General features: G+C 44.4%; 1 long non-coding RNA gene and 1 pseudogene across 1 annotated transcript in view; one reads left to right on the top strand and one right to left on the bottom strand.

Moving 5' to 3' along the window:
* LOC149976963 (uncharacterized) overlaps positions 1–27435 on the top strand; it is a 120699-nt gene that overhangs the window by 20285 nt on the left and 72979 nt on the right. The gene's annotated exons all lie outside the window — the stretch shown is intronic.
* Positions 983–2534, bottom strand: LOC149976964 (uncharacterized; annotated as a pseudogene).

Below are 27435 nucleotides of genomic sequence, written 5' to 3'. Positions count from 1 at the left end.
AAGCCAGCACAAAAGCAGCACAAAAGGGGATCGGTGGCAGCTAGTGGACCGGCGATGACGACCGCCGAGCGACACCCAAACAGGCAGGGGAGCCACCTTCGGTGGAAGTCGTGACAGAGTTTGTGTTGCTGAGATGCACTTGGAAAGTAAAGGAAGAAATACACAAGATGGGTTGAATAAATATATTTTCTATATTTTTTTTACGAATAAATAATTTCATTTGAAAACAAACAAAACAAACAATTAAATCTCGACCTCCATCCCTATAATGTCACAAAAATCGCAATAAAAATCCAGCTCTACTGCCACCTCTGGACCCCACTTCACATACCTGCAGTGGAACCAGAGCTGGCAGAAGTCACAGCACACCCATGGCACCTCAAACCTACACTCCTGCAGTGAGCTTGCAGGTGGATCACGCTCTTAAATAAATAAATAAAAACATTGATTAACATGGTTGTGCAAAATGTGGAAGTACTACAGCAACAATAGTAATTGATACAACTGAGAGAGAGGAAAAACCAACAGATGATGATTAACCTGAGAGTGGTGCCTTGGGTGGCGTGACAGAGGAGGCCGGTGGAGCTTTTCTCTTCCTTTTCTGTGCTGCAGTTGAGAGTAAAAGTAGTGTCAGACAGAGCATGAAAACACTTTTTAACTTTCTTACATCAATACCTCTGGAGGAAGCTGCAGAAGTTTTGGAGGAGGAGGACATGCCTTGAGGGCTGTGCTATGGACTGTGGATATGTAAAGAGAGGAAAAAAAACATTGCAGTTTTATAAAACATAACTAACATTCATTTTATGTAATTTAACATGTGTTTACCTGTGGAGGTGGCTGTATTTGAATTGCAGGGGGCAGGGACTCCAGACGAGACTGCTATGGTGGTGTGACCAGAGGAGACGGAGGAGGGAGTTGGTCCAGACGAGACTGCTGTGGTGGTGTGACCAGGGGAGACGGAGGAGGGAGTTGGTCCAGACGAGACTGCTATGGTGGTGTGACCAGGGGAGACGGAGGAGGGAGTTGGTCCAGACGAGACTGCTATGGTGGTGTGACCAGAGGAGACGGAGGAGGGAGTTGGTCCAGACGAGACTGCCAGCAGAGGCAATTGCGTCAATGGTCTCATCCATGCTCTTTCTCCTCTGCCTCGGCCTTCTCCTTCTCACCCCTCTCCTGACACTGGAGTGTGTATTCCTCCCCGGTGAGGCATGTAGCGACCACAGGGAGTCTTCTGTATCAGTCTATCCGATTCTTCAGGACAGTAAGGATGTGCCCCAGGTCCTTCGCTATCAGACCCTCCTCTATTAGGGGGTACTCTTCTAGAGCTAGTTTTAGAGCTGAGACTGGAGCAGGGACTGGGACTGGAACATGGGCTGAGGATCCTCCTGTGGTCGCTTTGGAGGAGGTGCTGATGGACGGCACAGTGCTGCTGGTTCCAGGAGAGGCGGTGGTGGGACACAGTAGGGACCGATACGGCATTAAACGGGACCCTTCATTGGCTGAAGGGTCAAAAGGGAACAGGTCATACTTCTTAATCCCTTCCACCACATAGCACATCCTTGAAGCGCTAGTACGGGTAGCGGAATACTCTGGAAAATTCTGATTTGTTTACCATGTAGGAGTTGTCAAAATGGCTAAGGCCTCTAGCTACCTTTGAGATCTCAGCCTTTTAAGGGCTAAGGTATGCCATGTCCAGCGGCTGCAGGACATGGGTGCAGTGTGGTGGAAGACAATGAAGTATAACCCCTTTGCCGCGAGCACCTCCGGTTCCATGTGGCTCTTGTGCCCATCAAAGAGGAGAAGGAGAGGACGCTTCTTTACTGCATGCTCAATGAAGTGCTGAAACCTCTTCCCGAACAGGTCCCCGTCAATGTAGCCACTGTTTGTAGTGTGTAGGGACAACTGGGGAAATACATGTGGTAGATGATAAATGGGGGGACATCCTCCCCAGCAGCATTGAAGCAGGCCAGCACTCTGATGTGCTCCTTGGTCCCCGGAGCCTGCAGGTACACGTGTTTTGCTCCCCGGGGAACCAGCACTTTGTGCCTGCTCTGGTCACTACAAATCCAGACTCATTGCAGTTATAGATTTGTCTGGGTTTCTCCCCCAACCCACTCTCCTCCAAGTGCTTCTCATAAGAAGTGAAGAAGGTATCCATCGTCGGACATGTAGCACACTCAGCTCTCCCCCTGTCCAGGGTGTCCGGCCTCCTCATGCTCAGGTTATTGTGCCTCCTCCTAAACATTTCCCACCTCTTCCCAGGTGGTGGGATTATTTCCCCTGGGTGCAGAAACCTACAATAGAATAAAATATAAAATTGTCCATCAGGATGGAAATGTTTGTTTTGGCATCACCATACACATCCACATTTACATCACACACATTGAGAACAATCATTATACATACATAAACACATGGAACACCAAATACCTGCTTATTTTGTCAGAGTATTTCATCAGCCTCTGTCTGGTGAAGGGGAACCCATGGCTGACGCAGTAGATACAGTACTGCACCAGAGAAATGATCCTTTTCATCCTGGTGCAAGCAATGTGGGTGGTTCACTGTGACAACCATGGGTCACCCGACCACTCAGCCTGTCCGCCAGTGTCTGCTGAGGTACACCATCCACCTTAGTAGATAAGAAAATGTAACTGTTGCTAGCAGACAAAATGTACATACACGTGGTAATCTCCTAAAAATGAAAGATGCCTAACCTTGGAAGCCTGGCGGATAGTCCCATGTCCAGCTCACTCCACTGCTTCCTCTCCATGCTGTGGTGGTAAATACATGTAGCTAAATGACTTGAGACACTATACACATTTTAGGAAGATAACCCAATCTGAATATGTATAAACATTTACATTTCAGAGCTAAGGCATTGAAAGGTGATGAAAGTTTTCACAATAACTGAAAGTGTACCCACATTTTGTTTGATGTTATCTATAATGAAAATGTGTATCCCAATTAGTTTAATATTGATGCGTACATTGTAACATTAGACTAAATACTGCCTCTATGTAGCTGTTGTAAGATGAAACATAGCCTACAGTGATACCGTGGCAAGGAAAAGAATGTGAACCCTTTGTAAATACCTGGATTTCTGCATAAATTGTTCATAAAATGTCATCTGATCTTCATCTAGGTCACAACAATAGACAAACACAGTCTGCTTAAACTAATAACACACAAATAATTATACGCTTTCATGTCTTTATTGAACACACCGTGTAAACATTCACAGTGCAGGGTGGGAAAAGTATGTGAACCCTTAGATTTAATTACTGGTTGACCCGCCTTTGGCAGTAAGGACCTCAACCAAACATTTTCTGTAGTTGCAGATCAGACCTGCACAATGATCAGAAGGAATTTTGGACCATTCCTCTTTACAAAACTGTTTCAGTTCAGAAATATTATTGGGATGTCTGGTGTGAACTGCTCTCTTGAGGTCACGTCACAGCATCTCAATTGGGTTGAGGTCAGAACTCTGACTGGGCCACTCCAAAAGGCGTATTTTCTTCTGTTGAAATCATTCTGTTGTTGATTTACTTCTGTGTTTTGGGTTGTTGTCCTGTTGCATCACCTGACTTTTGTTGAGCTTCAGTTGAAGGACAGATAGCCTAACATTCTCTAAGCTATTGCGTAGCGGTTTGTGTAGACTCCTGAACAAGACAGATGTTTTTTTAGGTTTTATTTACCGCCGTGTCTATTCATTTTCCAAATGCACGGCCACTTTCTCACTCTACATTTCTATAGAATTTTTGCTATAGAATTGCTGTAGAAATGCCTTAGCATACGTCATTCCCAAACATTCTAGAAATGTGTGAAAATGACCATATCTAAGTGATCGCTTGTCAGAAAATATAAAGAAAAGGTGTCATTTTCTTCCTGGGGGTGTATATGAACAGATTTGAATAATATTTCATGTTGTTAAAACACTGCCAGTTCCACTTTAAAGGGATACTTTGTGATTTTGTCATATCCATAGACTTCACAGGACACAGAGACATAACAATGGTATCCAAAACTTAATCTGACTCTGGGGAAGTAGTTATAGGGCCTCATTACCAAAATCCCAAAGTACCCCTTTAATGTCTACCATTCAAACTCCTGTTACTATCTGTTAGTTGATGATGAATCTTGCTGTTGTTCATTGATCTTCCATTGATAAACTGTGATGTAGAGTTGCTATGGAAAGTATGTTGCAATTAAGAGGTTAAAAAACACACACACACACACACACAGACACACACACACAGACACACACACACACACACACACACACACACACACACACACACACACACACACACACACACACACACACACACACACACACACACACACACACACACACACACACACACACACAAACTTCTGTTTCACTCTCTTTCATCTCTTTCCTTCTCCCCCACTCTTCTCTCTCTGGTAAGTTTCCATGTTATAACCTGAACCCTATCTATCCTCTCCAGTCTTTTCACTTAGAGCCAGTTAAACAGGAGGTTAAACCTGGTCTCGGTACCCCAGAATGTGCTGTGGTGCCTGGGCAGCCTGCCCACTCCACCCCCAGGCTCCATTTTGGAGCTAGGCCTCCCTGGGGACAGCCCCGCTGCCATGAGCCCTACTTACTACTCTGATTATGTCTCTGTGTGCCGGCCGCTCGATGGCCGTAATAAAATTACCATGGCAATATCACTATTAAATGATGTTGTCCCAGCATTACAATAACGCTTATGCTGTGCATTGGTGGAGGGGATAACATTTATTATGTCTTCTTCTCTGGATCAATATTGGCTCAGATGTATAAACCCAGATTAGCATTGTGAATATCAATTAAGGAAGCGAGTGGGTCGATAGCATTAACAAAAATAAGTTGGCTTCAAAACCTTTGGGGAGTTCCTCCCGTAGCTCAGGGATCTGCTCTGTCTCAATGGAATTCTGGAGGGGGACAGGGGGAGGGTGGATGAGAGGAGGGGGCAGGAGAAGACAGGAGGTTGAGAGAAGGGGGAGAGAGGACTGTGAGAGAAGGGGGAGAGAGGGCTGTGAGAGCCGGGGGAGAGAGGACTGTGAGAGAAGGGGGAGAGAGGGCCGTGAGAGCCGGGGGAGAGAGGACTGTGAGAGAAGGCTTTGAGAGCTGGGGGAGAGAGGCCTGTGAGAGCCGGGAGAGAGAGTCGAGAGAGAGGGAGGAGAGAGGACTGTGAGTGCCAGGGGAGAGAGGCGAGGGAGAGAGAGGAGAGAGGACTGTGAGTGCCAGGGGAGAGAGGCGAGAGAGAGGGAGGAGAGAGGACTGTGAGTGCCAGGGGAGAGAGGCGAGAGAGAGGGAGGAGAGAGGACTGTGAGTGCCAGGGGAGAGAGGCGCGAGAGAGGGAGGAGAGAGGACTGTGAGTGCCAGGGGAGAGGCGAGAGAGAGGGAGGAGAGAGGACTGTGAGTGCCAGGGGAGAGAGGCGAGAGAGAGGGAGGAGAGAGGACTGTGTGAGGAGGGGAAGAGGGGACTGTGAGTGCCGGGGGAGAGAGGACATATACTTTGTCAGTATGTGTAGGGGGAGAAGTGATGGGAGAGAGGTGAAGCGGAGAAGTGAAGGACGTAGGGGGGAAGAGTTAGAGAGGGGGAAAAGCACAACAATGAGGTACTACAGAGTAATCACCCACTGGGGAGAGGGAGAGAGGTGACAAAAAGGGTAGGGAGGGATACGGTGAGGAGGAGAGGAAATGGGGGATAGTAGAGAGATGGAGAGATAGAGTGGAGTGGAGTGGAGTGAAGGGAGTGAGAGAAAGGAGATAGATGTGTAAGATGGAGTATGGTTAGGGGTAGAGAGAAAGGACAAGGAAGACAATGAGGGTAGAGGTAGGAGGGGGGCAAAGGCAGAGAGAGAGAGCGAGAGAGTGAGCGGAACGAGAGAGAGAACAAAAAGGAGAGAGGGCTTGCTAATTCAGTGAATAGCTGTGAATAGCAGCCAAGTCTTTTTTGTATGAACATAATGAACAGATGGTTTTAGTGATTAGGTTACATGTGATTCAGGAAGCCAGGCTGAGGCAGTGCTATTAGCAGAGTGGAGAGGCTGTGATTCAGGAAGCCAGGCTGAGGCAGGGCTATTAGCAGAGGGGAGAGGCTGTGATTCAGGAAGCCAGGCTGAGGCAAGGCTGTTAGCTGAGTGGAGAGGCTAAGATTCAGGAAGCCAGTCTGAGGCAGGGCTGTTAGCTGAGTGGAGAGGCTGTGATTCAGGAAGCCAGGCTGAGGCAGGGCTGTTAGTTGAGTGGAGACGCTGTGATTCAGGAAGCCAGGCTGAGGCAGGGCTGTTAGGTGAGTGGAGAGGCTATGATTCAGGAAGCTAGGCTGAGACAGGGCTGTTAGCTGAGTGGAGAGGCTGTGATTCAGGAAGCCAGGCTGAGGCAGGGCTGTTAGCTGAGTGGAGATGCTGTGATTCAGGAAGCCATGCTGAGGCAGTGCTATTAGCAGAGTGGAGAGGCTGTGATTCACGAAGCCAGGCTGAGGCAGAGCTGTTAGCTGAGTGGAGAGGCTGTGATTCAGGAAGCCAGGCTGAGGCAGGGCTGTTAGCTGAGTGGAGAGGCTGTGATTCAGGAAACCAGGCTGAGGCAGGGCTGTTAGCTGAGTGGAGAGGCTGTGATTCAGGAAACCAGGCTGAGGCAGGGCTGTTAGCTGAGTGGAGAGGCTGGAAATTCTGTCAGCTGGAAAAAAGATTGGTAAAAATCAGTGGAGAGTATTCAAACAACACCTACACATTTTATTATACTCAAAAGTGGGGGAAATACACACACACACACACACACACACACACACACGCGCAATAATACACACATTCCTACAGCATACACAGAATATACAAATCACATAAGAACACATTGGAGCGCTCATGTATTGTTTCGCTCTTCTGTGGTGAGAGATATAAAGAGGTTTTTTATGAGCTGTGGCCCACTTTCAAAGCTTTGTGTCTGCATGTAAACAGATATTTGATATGAGAATAGTATGGTGCTGGGGGAACAGTCTTTGTGACTCCGTAAAATACAGAAATAGTCCTACTGGCCCACTAATATGTGTGTGTGGGTGCCTTTTGTTTTCTTCTGTATTTTTTGTGAATGTGTGTGCATGTGTGTGTGTGTGTGTGTGTGTGTGTGTGTTTTTGTTTATGTGTCTCTGTTTGTGTCTCTGTATTTAATTTTTTGTCTATCTTCCTGTGTGTGTGTTTTTCAATCAAATGTTCAGTCAAATGTATTTATAAAGCTGTTTTTACATCGGCAGATGTCACAATGTGCTATAAAGAAACCCAGCCTAAGCCTAAACCTAAGCCTAACCCCAAACAAAAATATAACTTAATGTAGAAGCACAGTGGCTAGGAAAAACTCCCTAGAAAGGCAGGAACCTAGGAAGAAACCTAGAGAGGAACCAGGCTCTGAGGGGTGACCAGTCCTCTTCTGGCTGTCCCGGGTGGAAATTATAGTACAGACTGTTCTTCAAGATGTTCAAATGTTCATAGATGACCAGCAGGGTCAAATAATAATCACAGTGCTTGTAGAGGGTGCAACAGGAGTAAATGTCAGTTGGGTTTTCATAGCCAACCATTCAGACCTTGGGACAGCTGGTACGGTAGAGAGAGTCAAAAACAGCAGGTCCGGGACACGGTAGCACATCCGGTGAACAGCCACACGTTCCATAGCCACAGGCAGAACAGTTTAAACTGGAGCAGCAGCATGACCAGGTGGACTGGGGACAGCCAGGAGTCATCAGGGCAGGCAGTCCTGAGGCATGGTCCTAGGGCCTAGGTCCTCAGGGAGGTGAGGGAGGGGAGGGATGGAGAGAGGGAGAGAGAAAGAATTAAAGGGAGCATAATTCACACAGGACACCAGATAAGACAGGAGAATTACACCTAACATAACAGGTGGAGCCTAGCCCCCTGGCACATAGACTACTGCAGCATAGATACTGGAGGCTGAGATGAGGGGGGGGGACACTGTGGCCCTGTCTGACAATATCCCCGGACAGGGCCAACCAGGCAGGATATAATCCCATCCACTTTGCCAAAGCACAGCCCCCACACCGCTAGAGGGATATCAACAGACCACCAACTTACTACCCTGATATAAGGCTGACTTTAGCCCCCGAAGATCTCCTCCACCTCACAAGCCTGAGGGGGCACAAGACCGGACAGAAAGATCACGTCTATGTCTCAACCCACTCAAGTGACTCACCCCTCCCAGGGACGGCATGGAAGAGCACTATTAAGCCAGTGACTCAGCTCCCGTAATACGGTCAGAGGCAGAGAATTCCAGTGAAGATAGGAAAGCAGACCAGGCAGAGACAGCAAGGGTGTTTCGTAGCTCCAGTGCATTGCTGTTTACCTTCGACTACCTGGGTCAGACTACACTCAACCTGCTGATGAGATGAGTCTTCAGTAAATACTTAAAGACAGAGACCTGAGTCTGTGTTTTTCACATGAAAAAGCAGACAATTCCATAAAAATGTATCTCTATAAGAAAAAGCCCTGCTTCCAGCTGTTTGCTTACAAATTCTAGGGACAATAAGGAGGCATAAGTCTTGTGACCGTAGCGTACGTGTAGGTATGTATGGCAGGACCAAATTAGATAGGTAGGAGCAAGCCCATGTAATGCTTTGTAGGTTAGCAGTAAAACCTTGAAATCAGCCCTAACAGGAAGCCAGTGTAGAGAGGCTAGCAATGGAGTAATATGATTACATTATTTGGTTCTAGCAGCTGTGTTTAGCACTAACTGAAATTTGTTTTGAACTTTATCCAGGTAGCCGGAGAGTAGAGCATTGCATTAGTTTAATTATTTATTTGACCTTTATTTAACTAGGCAAAACAGTTAAGAACACATTCTTATTTTCAATGACGGCCTAGGAACAGTGGATTAACTGCCTGTTCAGGGGCAGAACAACAGATTTTTATCTTGTCAGCTTTGAACCTGCAAAAACGGTCCTAAAACGGAACCTTGAGGAACACCAAAACATACAAAGGACATACCATTCACAGAGACAAACAAATATCTTTCCGACAGATAAGATCTAAACCAGGCAAGAACTTGTCCGTGTATACCAATTAGTGTTTCAAATTTCTCCAAAAGAACGTGGTGATCGATTGTTTCAAAATAAGCACTAAGGTATGAGGTACTAAGGCCTGAGGACAGATGCAGAGCCTTGGTCTGACGCCATTAATCACTGCTGATGTGAAAGCCATCCTCTCTTGGGGAATGCTGCTTTTTAGTTAGCTTTCACGACAGATTATTTTTTTTGGGGGGGATTGTTGTTATTCTTCTCAATTAGGTTGGAAAAATAGATTGCTCGAGCAGCAGTGAGGGCTCTTTGATATTGCATGGTACTGTCTTTCCAAGCTAGTCGGATGACTTCCAGTTTGATGGAGCTCCTATTCCGTTCTAATTTTATGGATTCTTGCTTCAGGGCTCGGGTATTTTCTGTATACCATGGAGAAAAAGTTTTTTTTGTTTTTAGTGGTTCGACTGCATCTAGGGTGTTATGCAAGGTTAAATTTAGATTCTCAGTTAGGTGGTTAACCAATGTTTGTACTCCGACTTCTGGAAGGGCATCTAGGTATCTTTGGGTTGTCTGAAAATTTATAGCACGGCTTTTGATGATCCTTGGTTGGGGTTTGAGCAGATAATTTGTTGCGATAGCAAAGATAATTTGATGCTGGTCCGATAGTCCAGTATTATGATATTATTTTTCTCTTTACCTTTTTAATCAGTGTGTGTGAGTGTATCATTATACTCCCTGATCACTGAGGTCCGGCACACTCATGCTGTGTTAGTCAGAGAATAGGAAGTGCAGTGTCTGTTATGGTTAGTTTCTGTCCATCAGACACTCACTCTGCCTGTGTGAGCCAATCCCATGAGCCATAGTCATTATTGAATCAGTTACATAATATTGTATATTCAGCAAAGCAGGTGAGATCATCATGCACATGTAATTGTAAGTATTTCTGTCTCTAGATGTCTGCCAGTTGACCAGTGTTTTCAGTTTTATTTGTCCCTCTGTGTGTATGTGCCTACAAAATCTGTTACTAATAAACTGGTGAATATTTCTCCAGAATCTAGTGTGTGTGTGTGTGCGTGTGCGTGTGCATGCGTGTGTGTGTGTGTGCTTTTGCGTGTGTGCTTGTACTTGGTAGCCTTCCGGCATTCAGCACAGACATGGAGTGTCTCCGGCTCCTTGGGGACCTGTATGTGAATCAGTCTGGCCTCAATCACACATCCATAAAACCAGACTAATACGCTGATTATGACTGACCATTTTCCAGGACTCATCAGTTTTCCAAAACATCCCAAAATGGTTCTGATTATTGGTCCCGTGTCATCAAGCCAAGTAGGGTGTGATCAAGTTATCATTCAGTCAGTCTGTTGGCCCAAGGATGATTAAAGATTACATAATACTCTCTGTATGTCTGTATATAACATAGGCCTAACACTGCAACCCACACTATACTCTCCATACTATATAACACAGGCCTTACCCTACACCAAACACTATACCCTCCATACAATATAACACATGACTCACCCTATACCCCACCCTATACCCTCCACACTATATAACACAGGCCGCACCCTATACCCCACCCTATACCCTCCATTCTATATAACACAGACCTTACCCTATACCCTCCATTCTATATAAATCATATCATACCCTATACCCCACTCTATACAACACCATATACCTTACATACAATTTAAAACAGGCCTCACCCTACACCCCACCCTAAACCCTCCATGCTATATAGCACTGGCCTTGCCCTATACCCCACCCTATACACTCCTTACTATATAACAACGACCTTACCTAACACCCCACTATACCCTCCATACTATAAATAACAAAGAACTTACCCTATACCCCACCCTATACCCTCCATTCTATATAAATCATATCTTACCCTATACCCCACTATACCCTCCATTCTATATAAATCATATCTTACCCTATACCCCACTATACCCTCTATTCTATATAAATCATATCTTACCCTATACCCGACTATACCCTCCATTCTATATAAATCATATCTTACCCTATACCCCACTATACCCTCCATTCTATATAAATCATATCTTACCCTATACCCCACTATACCCTCCATTCTATATAAATCATATCTTACCCTATACCCCACTATACCCTCCATTCTATATAAATCATATCTTACCCTATACCCCACTATACCCTCCATTCTATATAAATCATATCTTACCCTATACCCCACTAGACCCTCCATTCTATATAAATCATATCTTACCCTATACCCCACTATAGCCTCCATACAATTTAACACAGGCCTCATCCTATACCCCACCCTATAGCCTCCATGCAATTTAACACAGGCCTTACCTTATACCCCACCCTATACCCTATTTATTGCCTTACGTCCGTAATCTTACCTCATTTGCACACACTGTATCTAGATTTTTTTCCTATTGTGTTATTGACTGTACGTTTATTTATTCTATATGCAACTCTGTGCTGTTGTTTGTGTCGCACTGCTTTGCTTTATCTTGGCCAGGTCGCAGTTGTAAATGAGAACTTGGTCCTATCACAGTGCCATCCGTTTTGTCACCAAAGCCCCATATACTACCCACCATTGCGACCTGTACGCTCTCGTTGGCTGGCCCTCGCTTCATACTCATCGCCAAACCCACTGGCTCCATGTCATCTACAAGACCCTGCTAGGTAAAGTCCCCCCTTATCTCAGCTCGCTGGTCACCATAGCATCACCCACCTGTAGCATGCGCTCCAGCAGGTATATCTCTCTGGTCTGCCCCAAAACCAATTCTTTCTTTGTCCGCCTCTCCTTCCAGTTCTCTGCTGCCAATGACTGGAACGAACTACAAAAATCTCTGAAATTGGAAACACTTATCTCCCTCACTAGCTTTAAGCACCAGCTGTCAGAGCAGCTCACAGATTACTGCACCTGTACATAGCCCACCTATAATTTAGCCCAAACAACTACCTCTTTCCCTACTGTATTTATTTTATTTATTTATTTTGCTCCTTTGCACCCCATTATTTGTATTTCTACTTTGCACATTCTTCCACTGCAAATCTACCATTCCAGCATTTTACTTGCTATATTGTATTTACTTTGCCACCATGGCCTTTTTTTTCCTTTACCTCCCTTATCTCACCTCATTTGCTCACATCGTATATAGACTTGTTTCTACTGTATTATTGACTGTATGTTTGTTTTACTCCATGTGTAACTCTGTGTCGTTGTATGTGTCGAACTGCTTTGCTTTATCTTGGCCAGGTCGCAATTGTAAATGAGAACTTGTTCTCAACTTGCCTACCTGGTTAAATAAAGGTGAAAAAAAAAAAAAAATATTCCAACCTATACCCTCCATACTATAAAACACATGCCTTACCCTATACCCCGCCCTATACCCTCCATACTACATAACACAGGCCTCACCCTATAACCCACCCTATACCATCCATACTATAAAACACAGGCCTTACCCTATACCCTCCATACTATATAACACATACCCCACCCTATACCCCACCCTATATCCTCTATACTATATAACACAGGCCTCACCCTATACCCCACCCTATATCACCCATATTATATTACACAGGCCATACCCCTTACCTTATACTTCATACCCTATACCTTATACCCTATACCCAGCCCCACCTCCTGCCCCCTCCAAAGCTCCTGTCCCAGCCCCAGCCACAGCTTCTCTACCAGCCCGATTCCCATGCCCAACCCCTGCTCCTGCCTCAGGCTCATCTCCAGCTCCTGCTTCAGCCCCAGCTCCTGTCCCAGCCCCAGCCCCAGCCACAGCTTCTCTACCAGCCCCATTCCTATGCCCAACCCCTGCTCCTGCCCCAGGCTCATCCCGTGCTCCTGCTTCAGCCCCAGCTCCTGTCCCAGCCACAGCTTCTCTACCAGCCCCATTCCCATGCCCAACCCCTGCTGCTGCCCCAGGATCATCCCCAGCTCCTGCTTCAGCCCCAGCTCCTTCCCCAGCTCCTTCTCCAGCCCAAGTCCCAGCTCCTGCCCCAGTTCCTGTCCCAGTTCCTGCCCAAGCCCCATTCCCATCTCCAGCCCCAGCTCCTGCCAGTTTCTGGTGTGGACAGGGGCATAGAGGATCAATCAAAGCCATTATATCTTATTACTAACCTTATTTCACTCAGGCCAGAGCTGGGCAGTATAGATCCATGCATTAGCCTGGCTGCCCCAATGTCCGGTCTGGAGTGTGAAGTCATGAGCTCTGCTGGTTGGCTGCTGCATAGCAACCTAGCAGTGCCAAAAGTCCTGGTCTGCCCTAGAAAGCCTATGTAAATTATGATCAACAGAATGGCCTCACAATATTTTGGCCTCTAAAATTAGTTTATTTTGATTAAGTTCAAACCCCATGGTGAAGTATTTTAAAGTTCGCTACAAATGGAGATATTGCATAAAATAGTGATCCATTCAGACAACAGGACCACATACAGGACCACATGCTGACACAGACCAATCACGGGCCGGAATCCTAAAAGGAGGCTCCCGGTTGACTATCTCCTGGAGGATGAAAATGACTACATCGACCATGATCTTTTGCTATTTCCAGGCACTTTCACCATGATCCTTAACGATTTTCCGGTGCCCTTCAACGCCATTCAGCAATATGGCATGCTTCAAATTCGAATACTTCCGGCTTTATGTGTCATCGGGACTTTTCCATAGGAATACGTGGATGACATCAGCGAAATCGCCATCTACTGGTTTTAAATGGCTATGGACTGCCCTTGATTTGGAGCACAGGGGAGTAGGCTGGGAGGAAATGTGTGTGTGTGTGTGTGTGTGTGAGTGTGAGTGTGTGTGTGTGCGAAATCGTGTGTCTGTTTTCGTGGAAAGGTGTTTCCTGAGAAGGCCACAGCATGAGGATTAATTGAAACGAAATTGACAGGGAACCTCCACTTGACTTTAGAATAGAGCCTCATACAACCAAAACAAAGCTTTAAAATAGCCTCTATTAGTGGAAAAGAGAAGAAAACACACACAGCTGGGAATCAAGTTCAAGTTCAGGTGTTTTGCACACACTCACACACACACACACACACACACACACACACACACACACACACACACACACACACACACACACACACACACACACACACACACACACACAAAACTGACGTAGCTGTGGTCAAAGACTGATTTAAGAACGTCAGAGGTTGAAGGGAAGTAGAGTTTTGGCTGCACGTTCTAGGGAAGTGAATCTGCCAATTCCAGCAAATTTGGCCAAAACCCACCAAACTCTTTACCATACTGTTGTGGTGGGGAAAACTGATGAGAATGTCACTATTGGCGGCCCTTTACCCACTATCAACCTCTCTCTCTCTCTTTCTCTCTCTCTGTCCCTCTCCCTCTCTCCTGCTCACTCTCTCTCACTCAGACAGAAACAGGAAGACATTTTAAAAGTTCACTTTATGCAGAATCAAAGAGTCTGGCTATGTGGAGTTAAGAAATTATCTGTCTGCTGGTAATGGATATTTGCTTTTGTGAAGCATACCGCGCACACCACACACACACACACACACACACACACACACGCACGCACACGCACGCACACACAAACGCATGCTGATGCACACCCAGACTGACTCCTCTCTACCCTTTATTGTTTTTAGTAATAAGAGAGAGTAATCGATACTGTCACAGTAACAAAGCAAAGAAATGAAAGAAACAAAACTGAGATTGACAGACAGGTGGGGTTAGCTATCTCTCTATCTCCTTCGGTCTCCCTCTCTCTATCTCCTTCGGTCTCTCTCTCTCTATCTCCTTCGGTCTCTCTCTCTCTATCTCCTTCGGTCTCTCTCTCTCTATCTCCTTTGGTCTCTCTCTCTATCTCCTTTGGTCTCTCTCTCCCTCTATCTCCTTCGGTCTCTCTCTCTCTCTCTCTCTCTCTCTCTATCCCCTTCAGTCTCTCTCTATCTCCTTCGGTCTCTCTCTAGCTCCTTCGGTCTCTCTCTCTCTCTCTCTCTCTCTCTCTCTCTCTCTCTCTCTCTCTCCTTTCTTCTGTCTTTCTCTCACTGTAGAGGTCGTTTTAAAGACAAGGCCTAGGCCAATCAAAGTGGAGTTGGTTAGCCCTAGTTGTGGCTCACTGATTGAGAGTGACATTGACACGATTACCACAGACAAACTTGATTAACAACGACATGGCACTCCCTTCTCCCCCCCCCCATACACAAATACTCTCTCTCATCCCCCCTTCTCTCTCCAATTTCTCTCTCGATCTCCACTCTCATCCCACTCTTATCCCACTGTCTCTCCCATCCAGCCTCACTCTTTTCCCTAACCTATCTCCCTATTCTTCTTATATCTCTTCTTATTATCTCCCTAGTCTCTCTGATTTGAAGGAGTGTGTGTTTTCGATGTGTCTGTGTGTGTGTGTGTTGTGATGAGGAGGAAAGAGGATTGTTCTGGCTGATGATCTAATAAGACTCCATCTCGTTTTTCAGCGCTGCCCTCAGCCCCTCTCCCAAACATGGTTAGTATCGGTGCCATGATTACTTTAATGAAGTCTGAGGGAAGTCACTTCTCTGGCCCCTCTACACATCTACCACCTGAGAGCCTGCCACTCTGGCCCAGCAGAGTTGCTCCTGGATGGTGAAAGACTCACTCTGTGTGGGTGCTCCATTTGGGCCTCCACCCCCCCCACTCCCACACCGAGCGAGTTTTACTATCTAGGCAAGGCTATAGGTTGTTCAATATGGCTGTTATGAGTGACATTGATCTCATGGAGTGTCACCCCTGACCCATCTTTCTATATGCAGCCCTGAGGAACCACACCAATATGGGCTATCAGCCTTTCACAATCTAATCACTGAACGCCATCATATCACTGAGAGCTGTTATTACAAAATGACTTTATGATTTGTCTATAGTTACCAAGCTAGCTGTTACAAACACACACGGTTGTGTTTCCCAGCGCAGGCTAGATTCAACACTTTTATCCGTCTCTCGTGTCAACAGGGATGTGTGTGTCCTTGTGTTGGAGTGTGGAAGTGTGAGGGTTTGCATGCGTGTGTGTATGTGTATCAGGTGTGTGTGCATGTCCATGCATGGGTGCGTGTCTGTGTGCATGTGTCCTGGGCCTCCTGGCTGATTCCACTATGTTGTTCATGCTATTGTCTCCACAGCCAAGTCTTCGCCTACGTTGAATGAGTGTTTCATAACCTAATTCTTCTTCAAGACCTGAAGTGTCTCCATTATTAGAGGCTTCAATAGAGAGTATGAAAGGTCAGGGCAGCAGGTTGCCCCAGAGAGAGGACACTGGAGATGGTCTTACTACCTGCCTGCCTGCCTGCCTGCCTGCAGCGCCAAGCCTGCCAAGTTGCTGCAGCGTTTCACAGTAGTGTAGTTTGGGATAATTTCATTGTATGATGCTATCACAGTGTGTCTGTTCAAGTATGTGTGTTTGTATTTGTGTGTGTGTGTGTGTGTGTGTGTGTGTGTGTGTGTGTGTGTGTGTTTGTGAATAATATGCACGTGCAAGTGACTGTGTGTGTGTTTGATTGTGTGTGTGTGTGACCGTGTGTGACTGTGTGTGCGTGTGTGTGTGTGTGTATGAGAGCCCTTTCATGAGGGCCTATCCCTAGGGGTGAGGTAGAGGGAGGGAGTCAGGGTGGGCCTGCACCCTGCTCCAGACCCTCTTTGATAACGCACTCTAATTGGTCTGAGTCTCACTCTCCTGAGAGGACTAATTAGAACAAGGTGATGAAGAGGAGAATAACACAACTTTCTTTCTCTCGCTCTCTCTCGCTCTCCCTCGCTCTCTCTCTCTCTCACTCTCTCTCGCTCTCTCTCGCTCTCCCTCGCTCTCTCTCTCTCTCTCTCTCGCTCTCTCACGCTCTCTCTCGCTCTCTTTCGCTCTCTCTCACTCTCCCTCGCTCTCCCTCGCTCTCTCTCTCTCTCTCTCCCCCCCAACCCCCCACAACACCCTAGCAAAACTGAAGCCTACTTGATGGTAACAGCGCCTCACTGTAGCCCCAGTGGCCAGTTTTTAAGGCATTTCCCGACATCCTCAGGACATGGATAGACATCCAATTTCAATCTTGAACAACCTGGCTGCTCTCTCTCTCTCTCTCTTTTTCACTCTCTGTCTTTCTTTCTCTTTCTCTCTCTTGCTCTGTCTCTTTCTCTCTCTCTCTCCTCCTTACTCTCTTTTATTTTTTCTCTCCATCTGTCTCTGTATCTGTATGTCCTGTCTTTTTGTCTTTGTATATGTGTGTGTATAAGTGCTTTGTGTGTTTGTTCATAATCTACATGTGCAACTTTACATGCATGTGTGTGTGTGTGTGTGTGTCTGTGCATGTGTGAATGAGTATGTGGGAGGCACATACTGATTTACAGCATCACTACGACACATTGATTGAAATCCTCCTTTTATGGATTGGGAGATGTATTTCTCACCACAATAAATCACATGCATTCAGACACGTGACGTAAATCTACAGCAGTGACATGCAGCGAGGTCGGTGGCTGGGTAGACACGGGCTATAATCAAAGCCAGATATACTCAAAAATACACCTTAAGCCCAAGTTCACCATACAACAGATTACTCCAACAACCAGAGTGATATAGGCTATTAACCGAAATTGTCGAACAATTTTCACCAAATGTAAATACCAATGTAACCAAAATACATAAGCGGTATCATCTGTTGGCGGCATATTTCATATCATTAAGAAAAACTACACAGGGCTCAACACCAGGTCCTCCCACCCCTCTTTCTATTCTGGTTAGAGCTAGTTTGGACTGTTCTGAGCGTTGTTCAAGATCTTCAGTTTCTTGGCAATTTCTCGCATGGAATAGCCTTCATTTCTCAGAACAAGAGTCAATTGATGAGTTTCAGAAGAAAGTTATTTGTTTCTAGGCATTTTGAGCCTGTAACTGAACCATCAAATGCTGATGCTCCAGATACTCAACTAGTCTATAGAAGGCCAGTTATATTGCTTCTATAATCAGAACAACAGTTTTCAGATGTGCTAACATAATTGCAAAAGGGTTTTCTAATGATTAATTAGCCTTTTAAAAATGATCAACTTGGATTAGCTAACACAACGTACCATTGGAACACAGGAGTGATGGTTGCTGATAATGGGCCTCTGTACGCCTCTGTAGATATTCCATAGAAAATCTGCAGTTTCCAGCTACAACAGTCATTTACAACATTTACAATTAACAATCATTAGAAAACCCTTTTGCAATTATGTTAACACTGTATTTCTGATCAATTTGATGTTATTTTAACGGACAAAAATGTGCTTTTCTTTCAAAAACAAGGACATTTCTAAGTGACCCCAAACATTTGAACGGTAGTGTATGTCTACTTCACCATCTGCCCATTTTCTTGGTAAACTACAAGGTAGAGTAAACACTGTATTTTTTTTTACGATCCAATAGGTAATATGGTACACTTGTCGCAATTAGGTTTTAATCCAGATAGGCTAGAAAAGTGATCAAGATCTTCAATGAGACTGTGCAGGGATCCAGATTGCGGACTTAAGAAAGAACTATATTCATCGGCATACATTGACACTTTTGTTTTTATCCCCTTGATTTCTAACCCCTTGATGTTTTTGTTGGATCTAATTTTAATAGCTAGCATTTCAATGGCCATAATAAATAGATATGGAGACAATGGACAGCCTTGTTTAACTCCTCTTAAAAGCTCAATACTTTCTGGGAAGTAACCATTATTTACTATTTTACATCTGAGGTTGCTGTAAATAACTTTAACCCATTGTATAAGAGATTCACCAAAATTAAAGTAATCCAGCAATTTATATGTATATTCTAGTCGTACTTTATCAAACGCCTTTTCAAAACCTGCTATGAAGACCAGGCCTGGTATCTTTGATGTTTCATAATGTTTAATTGTTTCAAGTAATTGTCATATATTACCTTCAATATATCGTCCGTGTAAAAACCTGTCTGATCAGGATGAACAATATCTGGTAAAAAACTTTTTTATTCTATGTGCTATGCATTTCGTCAGGATTTTCACATCACAGCATTGAAGTGTTTAGAGACCTCCAGTTTTTTAAATTGACTGGATCTTTATACTTACCACCTGGGTCCTGTTTTAGTAGTAATGAAATCAGACCTTCTTGTTGAGTACCAGAAAGTCTACCATTTGTATAGTAATTAAAACATGCTAAAGAGGTCTGATATTCCTCTACTAGTATACCGTCAAGCCCTGGGGTTTTTCCAGACTGATAACATTTTGACTCAAAAAGTTCCTTTTCTGTAAGTTGGCCTTCTCACAGGTCTTTCTGTAAAATGTGTTAATTTTACATTATTATTATTAGGAAATAAATCCTTACAGCTAACACCAGTCAGTGGAAATGGAGGAGATTGAAAAGAAAACATATGCTTCAAATATTTTGCTTCCTTTGTCAAAATGGAATTTGGTGAATCATGGATGACTCCAAGATTTCTAACCAGTTTCTGTAAATTCTTCCTGGTATAATTTCTATGTTAATGATTCATGAAAAATGAAACATTTTGTGAATTTCTCACCATTTTCCATCCAATTTGCTTTATTTTTGTAATACATTACACTTGATCGTTATTGAATAAGTACCTCCATTTCTTTGTGTTGTTCCTCTAACCTATTCTGTGCCTCTATAGTACAGTTTCCATTACCATTTCCATTACCATTCCATTACCTGTGCTGTTACTTCCTATATTTCCTTTATTAGTCTAATCTCTTTTGACCTAAACTGCTTTTCTTTTAATGTTGAGTATTGTATTGAATGGCCTCTAAAAGCACATTTAAAAGTGTCCCTTACAATAAAGGGATCTGCTGTACCTATGTTGTGCAGAAAAAGAAAGTCAATTATTAATTATTTTGTCTTCATTAAGAACAAATTGATATCCAATAGGCTTTGATTAAGTGTCCAATATCCCCGTCCATGTGGAGTTATATCAAGGCCAGTTAGATGGTGGTCCGATCACACTCGGTCTCCTATTAATACTTTAAAAACTTTTCATGCCAGCAAGAATGAGACTAGGAAGTAATCAAGATGACTAGCTTGTTTAAGCCTCCTCCATGTATATCTCACTAGGTCAGGTTTTTCAGCCTCCATATAGCACATCAAATCAAATCAAACTTTATTTGTCACATATTCCGAATACAACAAGTGTAGACTTTACCATGAAATCCTTAAGTTAAGAAAATATTTACCAAGTAGACTAAAATAAAAAGAAATAATGAAAAAGTAACAATATGAATAACAATAATGAGGTTATACACAGGGGGCACCGGTACCAAGTCAGTGTGCGGGGGTACAGGTTAGTTGAGGTTATTTGTACATGTAGGTCATTTGTAAATATATCCACTTGTTCTAATGTATCCATGATATTTGTGATCTCCTTAAGTGCTTGAGGGTGATAGTTTGTAGAATTATTTCCTTTCTAATCCATTGAGGTACTTAAAACCGTATTATAATCTCCCACCATAATAATAGATGAATTAGTTGCTTGTGAGCTCAATAGATTATTATAGTGTGGATCATCATTATTTGGCCCATATATATTCATTCGCCAGATCTGTTTTTGGTCCAATAGCATATTTAAAATAATCCACCTTCCTTTTTTTGTTGTTTGTTTTTTTGGATCTGTTGCGGATCTGTTTGCACAGTTTGCACAGTTTGCACAGTTTGCACAGTTTGCACAGTTTGCACAGTTTGCACAGTTTGCACAATCAGATCAAATGTGTATTAAATAGTATAATCACCCTTTTTGAGTTTCTTTGCCCATGACAAAAATATATTTCTCCCTCCCAGTCCTTTTTCCACCCACCCTTATCTATATTTGTAGAATGAGTTTCCTGTAAACAATAGAGATTATATTCTTTCTCTTTTATCCATGTACATTTGTAATATTTTTTATGATCTGCTAAGCCATTGCAATTATAACTGGCTATACTTATTTCCCCACTTTTTAAATTATACTTACCACAACCAATGTTTGTAAACTTACCATTAAAAAGCACCATGATTATTAAGTGTCAATATAGCTGTACCATAATATTTGCCCTAATATTCCACCCACTAAAACCTCCCACCATGTCTAGGTCTGTTGTCACTAAGACCATCAGACCATCTCCCTGACTCATGATGCACCTTTGAGTCCTCAGGCAAACCCTTAGCCGCCAAATGGCTTTGGCCAGAGGGAAAAACGAGGGAAAAATGAGCAGTCCCATGATAACATAAATATCTATGAGGGTGCTTAAGATAACTAACCAAACAACCTGAAAACAGTCAGAAAAAAATTAATAGTAACAATAATAGACCATATTGATAGAAATAATAACAGCACAATCTTATAAATGAACGCTCATATTAGAAAGTCCTAGCAAGGCTATAAGCATGTCAGCCCAGCCTGCTCACTTCATTGAATTCAGTTGTTTGAAAAATTGTTCTAATGGCCACTAATGACTGCAATTAAAAATGTGTCTTAGGCATCACACTGCCCATAAAAAAATACACAAGTTTAACTTACAATCAACTCCAACACAGTCATGGCACGATAGCCAAGAACACATGCAGTACTGACAATCCAGAGTGAGTAAACCTGTAAAACCAACCCTCTCCACCCACACATGTTGTTTTTTTATTCCAGTGTTGTTCGTTGTTCTATCACCTCGTCTGTTTTACACCTAGGCCTAAATCATTAGGATCAAGAATATAAAAAGGTAGCATAAATAGCTTTTATGGAAATATATAACATACGTCTTTCTCGTTTAGAGAAGTCCTTCCATAAGCCAGTTATTGTGTTTGTTCAACCACTAATAGAGACAATAACCCTGTTGACAATACCTAATCCATTTGCTGGTGTGTGTCGGAACAATAATCATCCTTCACATTTTTTATTTTGAGATGTATTTTTTTAAATGTGAAAGGGTAATTATTTTAGGATCGTATAAGCTTATTCCAATAGATAACCTAGGGAGGTTTTTAATGCTATAGTCCTTTAACCTAGTCCTACAATAAATATTTTCCTATTTATTACATTTTATCTTAAAAGCTAATAATTCCGATTCACATCCGCAAACAAGGGCCGCTGACATTGGGGGAGAGGCCAGGTCTCTGAACTCCTCCATATAGACTGTGGAGACACTTGCCAGCTGGTCAGCACATGCTCTGAGTACGCATTCTAGTCATCCGTCTGGCCCTGCGGGCATGTGTATCACGGCTCAGGCTAAGACCCAGATGCAGACACATGAGACAGAAAGTCTCAGTTTTTGATAGTTCAAGGGGCAGGCAAAAGGTAAGTCAAGGCAGGCAAAGTGTCGTAATCCAAATCAGGGTCAGACAGGCAGAAAGGATAGAACTGGGAATACTAACAAAAACAAAAACTAGAGCACAGGAAACACAGGAACAAGCTGGTAGGACTTGACGGGACAAGACGAACTGGCAACAGACAAACGCAGGTATAAATACACAGGGGATGATGAGGGGAGATGGGAGACACCTGGTGGAGAGATGCACAAAGACAGGTGAAACAGTTCAGGGTGTGACAGTACCCCCCCTCTAGGGACACCACCTGGCGTCCCACCTGGGAGCATACCTGGTTGACCGGGGTGTCGGCGGTGGAACTCAGTTATGATGGCTAGGTCCAGGATGTCACTAGCGGGGACACAGCACCTCTCATGAGATCGGAGACCATGTCGACCGGTAGTCCATGGATCCGGAAGATGTGCTGCACCGTGAGCTGGTCTGTCTACATAGCTGAGGGCAACTTAGAAAGGGGAATAAAATGGGTGGACTTGGAAAAACTGTCCACCACCGTAAGGATGGTGGTGTGCCATCTGATAGAGGGAAGCCTGTGGCAAAGTCCAGAGATATATGGGATCAGGGGCGGTGGGGGTCAGGGAGTGGTTTAAGGAGGCCAGCCGGAGCTTCCCGCGGAGTCTTGTTCTGTGCACACACAGTACAGGCAGCAACATTATTGGACCCCGGGCAGTAGCAGATAGTGAAATAGAAACAAGTGAATAACAGGGCCTATGATAATGTTGATAGCATAGTCGTAGGGTCGATGTGGCGGAAGAGATTTGGCTTGGGCAGAGTTGAAAGCCTTCTGTTAATCCGCGGGAACGGCGGAGAGATCCAAGATTTTTCCCAAGCCAGCAAGAAGATGTCCCGGGGCAGGTTGTGCCGACTTCCAACAATTAACATGGCAAAATGGGCTCCAGCCCATGATGGACCCTGTAACCCAGTCCATAAGGGGATTGTGACTCTGGAGCCATGAAAACCCCAAACACCATGGGTACATGAGGAGACTCCAGGAGCAGAAACTGCATGGATTTACTGTGGTTGCCTGACACTCGCAATAGAGAGCTCGGATGTCCATCTGAATGCAAAGGGGTTGAGTGGAGATGCCCAGCTACAACATCAGGGTAGTGTTCATAAAGCTCTTGTTGATTCCTCAGAGGCGAGGTGGGAATCGAGGAAGAGCGAGGGCAACAGGAACAGATTCCCTCTCCCTCCTACGTTCCCATAGCCGCCCATCGATCTGGATAGTCAAGGCTATGAGGGAATCGAGGTCCATGGTCAGCTCCCGGGCTGCGAGCTTGTTTTTAATCACCTCCGATAATCCATGAAGGAACATGTCGAACAATGCTTCAGGGTTCCAGGCACTCTCAGCCACCAACGTATGAAAACCCACCACGTAGTCTGCCACACTAAGGGAATCTTGACATAGCTGGAGCAGCTTACCTATTTCACTGACCACGGAGAATCAAACACCTTACATACCCCAGCCACAAACTCCTCCAGACTGAGGCAAACGTCGGACTGTTGCTTGCACACCGCCATAGCCCAGGTGAGTGCCCTCCCGGACATCAGCGTTATGAGGTACGCTATCTTTGAGCAGTCCGAGGGGAACGAAGAAGGCTGCAGCTCAAATTTGAGGGACCATTGGGAGAGAAAGGCCTGGCAGGTACCAGAATCTCCAGCGTAACGCTCCAGAGGAAGTAAGCGAGGTTCTCGGGAAACACGGGGTAGGCTGGGAAGAAGCGCTGCTGGTTGCGGGGGGATTACTGGTGTGGCTTGCTGCCTAGTAGGGAATCCGCGGAATTGCTCCATCAATGGTCATGGTGTTCTGCCAGGGTGTGGAGTCCCTCCATAAGCCATTCAGTAACTTATTGTGTCTTCAAATGGTGGCTCCTTGCTGGGAGACAGTGTTGTGGAGCTGGTCTGAGTCTGCTGGTCAGTCATGGCCAGTTTGTACTATCACGGCTCAGGTTAAGACCCAGATGCAGACACAGGAGGCAGATAGTATGAGTCTTAGAGTTGTTTATAGTTCGAGAGGCAGGCAAAAGGTAAGTCAAGGCAGGCAAACGGTCGTAATCCATATCAGAGTCAGGTAGGTATAGGATGGCGGCAGTATCAGGGTCAGGACAGGCAGAAAGGTCAGAACTGGGAAGACTAAGAAAAACAAAAACTAGAGCACAGGAAACACAGGAACACTCTGGTAGGACTTGACGAGACAAGACGAACTGGCAATAGACAAACAGAAAACGCTGGCATAAATACACGCAGGTATAAATACACAGAGGATAATGAGGGGAGATGGTAGACACTTGGTGGGGGGGAGAGACAAGCACAAAGACAGGTGAAACAGATCAGGTTGTGACACTGTGAATGTTAACCTGTTGAAAGGTCTTACTCACATTGGCTACGGAGAGCGTGACGAGAGCGTGATCACACAGTCGCCCAGGACATCCGACGAGCGTCAGAGCCGGTGTAGTGGAGCACAAACAACATTGTGAAAATCTCTGTTTTGAATGCAACTGCATCTGTTCATTTATTTTCCATTTCATACTACAACTACTTGCACAATGTTACAACACCTTACATAGCCAATAATATAACATTTGAAATGTCTATATTCTTTAAAAAAAGTGTGAGTGCAGTGTTTACTAATGTTTCCCTTTAGTTTATTGTCTATTCCATTTGTTTGGCAATGTAAACGTGTTTACCATGCCAATAAAGCTCTTTGAATTGAATTGAGTGGGATAGGAAGAGAGGGAGAGAAAAAGACACTGTGTACAACGTAAAACACCAATTAATGCATGCAGAGCAGAATTCGGCCGATACTTGCTAATTATCAAAATCCAGAAAAGAGATTTTCAATTCTACGACCACCTAAAAGGAAGCGATTCTCAAACCTTCCATAACAAAGCCATCACCTACAGAGAGATGAACCTGGAAAAGTGTCCCCTAAGCAAGCTGGTCCTGGGTCTCTGTTCACAAACACAGACAGACCCCACAGAGCCCCAGGACAGCAACACAATTAGACACAAGCAAATTAGTATCAAGCATTGGAAAGAATTACCAACTAAACTGAGCAAACTAGAATGCTATTTGGCCCTAAACAGAGAGTAAATAGTGGCAGAATACCTGACCACTGTGAATGACCCAAACTTAAGGAAAGATTTGACTATGTACAGGCTCAGTGAGCATAGCCTTGCTATTGAGAAAGGCCGCCATAGGCAGACCTGGCTCTCAAGAGAAGACAGGCTATGTGCACACTGCCCACAAAATGAGGTGGAAACTCATTTGAAATTACTTTACTCTTTTGGAACTTTTGTGAGTGTAATGTTTACTGTTAATTTTTTATGTTTATTTCACTTTTGTTTATTACTTAAGTCACTTGCTTTGGCAATGTTAACATATGTTTCCCATGCCAATAAAGCCCCTTATTAAATTGAAATGTCATTGAAAGAGACAGAAAGACAGACTAAGAGAGAGAGAGAGAAAGAGAGAAAGTTTGTAGATGATGTAGCTGTTTGCCAAGACAAGCCTGTTCAATTTGTTCTCCTCCTCTTTTCATTCCTCTCTCATTTCCTTTTCCAATCTCTATTCACTTATTGATCTCTTCTGTCATTGATCTGTCCGTTGAACCCCCCCATCCCTCCATCCTCCATCTGTCTCCTTCTGACAGACTTTTAATTGATGAGAAAGCAGGTCAAATTAAGCAATTAGGCCAAGTGGCGGGAAAAGAGACAGATTGGCATGACATTTCCAGGTAGACTGGAAGGGATGAGGGAGAAGGAGGGAGGAGAAGGAGGGAGGAGGAGAAGAAAAGGGAGGGTGGTGTGGAGGATAATGAATGCAGGAGGCATGGAAAGATGCAGGAATGTTTACGCTTTTTCATTTCAGAATTTGAATGAATTTTTCATAGCTATTCATAAAAAACCCATCAATATTTCACCTGGGGAGAGAGAGAAGGAGAAAGAGAAAGAGAGAAAGAGAGGGAGGGAGAGAAAAAAAAAGGACCCTTATGGAATGAGTTGTCATGAAAGTCCATTGAAGCAAGCGGAGTCAGTGGAGAAGAAGGGAAAAGAGAGAGGGAGGAGGGATAGAGGGATGTTTATGCCGAGGACACAAACACCTAGAAAGGGGGAGGGATGAAGGGAGGAGGGGAGCTGGAGGAGAGGAGGGGAAAGGAGGGGGGACACCACAACGTAAGTGTCTGGGTGAGAATGAGAGAGAAGGCTGGTGTGGAGACAGAAGAGGGTGGTGTGTGTGTGTGTTTGTGTGCGAACCTGTGTATGTGTTTGAGAGAAAGAGGGAAAGAGGTGGGAATATTCTCAGACACAAAGCCTAATCACTAGGGCATCAACAACACCAGCTATCAGCAGGAAAGGAGTATGTGTTTGTGAGAGTTGGGTTAATTTTCACTTTGTCAAACCCCATTATGTGCTTAGTATTCCTGATCTTCCCCATGACCATAGCTTTATTCCCAGACACCTGTGATGGCATCTCTGTTATTGGGGAGCAGGATGTGGAAGTTACTGTAGATCTTGTTTTTTGGGGAGCAGGATGTGGATGTTACACTAGATCCTTGCTTGTATTGTCAACAGATCTGGGTTCAAATACATGTCTTTTTAATAATTTGTACTTGAAAATACATGCCAAAACACATGCAAGTAGTTTCATTCCGATACTGTATTTCCGAATACATTCCAATATTAAACGAGTATTTGAAAAATAACCAAATAATGTCTTTGAAAGTAATTGAAATAAAACCCAGGTTTGATTGAATAATCCTTCCATTGTCCACTGATACACATGTCCAGTGGCAGTGTAGTGATTAGTGAGCAAGCTGCAGGCTTGACCCTGGCAGCCTCTAGTTGAACTCTAACCCTGAGGACTACGCCGCTTAATCTACCCTTGGGTCAAGTGGGCCTTCATTTGCATGAATTTATGAGTGTGTGTGTGTGTGTGTGTGTGTGTGTGTGTGTGTGTGTGTGTGTGTGTGCGTGTGTGTGTGTGTGTGTGTATGTCTGTGTGTTTGTATATGTGTGTGTGTGTGTGTTGGGGGGGGGGGGGGGGCAGCTATTTGTCTACAGATAGTCAATTAAATATCTAATTAACTGG

Source organism: Oncorhynchus mykiss, chromosome 16 (genome assembly GCF_057628025.1).
Source record: "Oncorhynchus mykiss isolate SJ-2025 chromosome 16, ASM5762802v1, whole genome shotgun sequence".
NCBI classification, from domain to species: Eukaryota; Metazoa; Chordata; class Actinopteri; order Salmoniformes; family Salmonidae; genus Oncorhynchus; species Oncorhynchus mykiss.
This window is presented reverse-complemented; position numbering and strand designations above follow the sequence as displayed.